Raw genomic sequence first — 2,362 nt, forward strand, 5'->3', positions numbered from 1 at the left:
GTTGGTTAACTTCTGCTCTGTAAATGTCACTTTTTTGCATATGTATGTGCATGTTCACATATATTCAGATTATAAGAATTTCAGGGTAGAGGTCTTGCATCATTTGGCTTCTAACCTATATTTACGTGCATCTTGAGTAACAGTTGCTTCACTTCAAATTAAAGATGCTACTCAGTTTTCCTTACTGAGAGTTTTAAACCATGCTAACTATTTCACTGCCGTTGTGCTTTTCACCTTCGGCATCCTCTGGTGTAATTGCTTATCTTAACTAGTGCCTGTTTGTCTAAGGCCAATGGGAGAACACAGGGAATACTTCCTATTTGAAAACTCATATAACTGGCTTTGCACATTCAAGGCATTTGTGTAAAACATCACAGGTTTGGACTCCCTAATTTGTCTGTCCAAAGGTTGACTATTTTCCCTTAATTCTGTAGTTTCAGATACAAAGAGAGCTGCTACTTCAGCCTAGAAAGCAGCACTTCAGGCAGGTGCTTGTAATGCTGGAGTTGTAAATAGAGCGACTGACCCAACAGCGCAGCCCAAGGAGGAAACAAGGTCTGCAAAGGCACTAAGGAATGGAGTGACTGGAAGCTATTTGTTCCCTGTTTGCAACAAATCCAAAGAATAGTTCTTTACCTTTCCTGGGTATGACACCCCACTTTCTTTTGTACACTGCTTGTCCTGCTTAGTCAGGTAAAAATCACCTGTATGCACAAAATTGCTGCAAATGCAGTGATACACATTTAGTGCTAGCACCTTGTATTTTTACCAGGTTAATAGCTTCCTTACGTTTGTGTGCTGCAACAGCCAAACTCCGCTGTATTTACTTTTTCTTTTTTAAAGAAACTATGTTGTTTGATCTCCAAATGGAACAGAAATCTCTGCAGATGGAACTGGCTAATCTAGCTCCCTCTTGTTTAATTTTTAGTAATAGCGTCAAGCACTTTCATGGACCCTTTCTGAAGTCTTAAACCACAGCAGTGGCAAGTGAGAGCTCATCTATTGACTTCTTCATGCCTGTCCTGTAGGTAAATGTCACTTATCTATGAATGTTTTCACTACTTTGTATTGGCACAGTGTTAATAAGCAAATACATTCAAAGTTAATAGAGGAAGAAAGTGGCAAGCCTTGTCACTCGTGTTTTCAAAATGTTCTCTGAAAGTGGATAGTATGTAAGAGGGTTATAAAGGCAGAAATTAGACTGCAGAAAGATTCTTAACTCTATTAAGAATACCAAAGTGAAATGCGCTGACCATTGCAATTCTGTTTACCTTTAAGCCATTATTCCATGAACAGAGCAACAATTCAGCTTATGCAAAGTGAACTGAACAGAGTAGTTGTTTGTGGCAGAATATGGATAGGTGATTCTTTATTTATGTTTCTTAATATTTTTTGCTTGTGTCACCTATTTAAGAAAAATGAAAGTATGAATATGTTCTAAATTTCTTTAAGGGGAAATGCTATCATTCAGCTTTTGCAGTGTTTCCTGAATATATCAAAGTAGCAAATAGGCTACTGGAATACAAATGACTCTTGTCATACCCAAATACAGCTCTGCAAAATAGCTAGCATGCATCAAAGCAAGGACAGTCTTAGTCTCTTAAGAACATAAGTGAAACTTTGCATCTCCTGAAGATTTCTGCTCTTTCCCTTGATACTGTAGCACAGGTTAAAGGTAAAATAAGACCTAGATTCAACCTTAGTAAAGCCACTGTTACAATTGTGGATGGCATTTATAAATAAAATGCATCGCTTAAGGATGGGTAACACTGTATTACCTGAGATACTTCATACAGTTCTGGCAAAGCAGCCAGCATCTTGCCAGACTACTGTAGGATATTTTTGAACAATGGTTTTGTACCTCTTTTGTTAACAAACTTCTAGTTCTAATAAAGCAGAATTCTAACAAAATAGTCACTTCCAATGTATATTTGCACAAAAATATTAATATTTTCTTTAATTTAAAGTGAGGCTTGACATAGGGAAGCCAGGAAAAAATCTCTAATTTTTTATGACAGTCTATTCTGGTCCTAACTGTGCGCCTCTTGTAAGACAATAAATTGTTCTTGCTGTGAAGCCTTTACCAGACCAGCTAAACTTTGGAGACTGAACCTGATTCTCCTTCCAAATGCATTTGCAAGATGAAATATTTGCTTGTTTGTGGACAATTTTATTCTAGCAAATAACACCTTAGATTGCTAATTAATCAGTCTCATATGAAAGCTGGGCTTTGCAGCCATATACGATTCTTTTTTCCATGATGTGTGTGAAAATCCCTTAAGGTATTTGCATTTGCGAAATCAATAGAGAAATTTGATTTTGAGTTAAACAAAAAAGGCAAGCTCCTTCTCCGTTTGAGAAA

This window comes from Struthio camelus, chromosome 10 (assembly GCF_040807025.1).
Source record: "Struthio camelus isolate bStrCam1 chromosome 10, bStrCam1.hap1, whole genome shotgun sequence".
NCBI classification, from domain to species: Eukaryota; Metazoa; Chordata; class Aves; order Struthioniformes; family Struthionidae; genus Struthio; species Struthio camelus.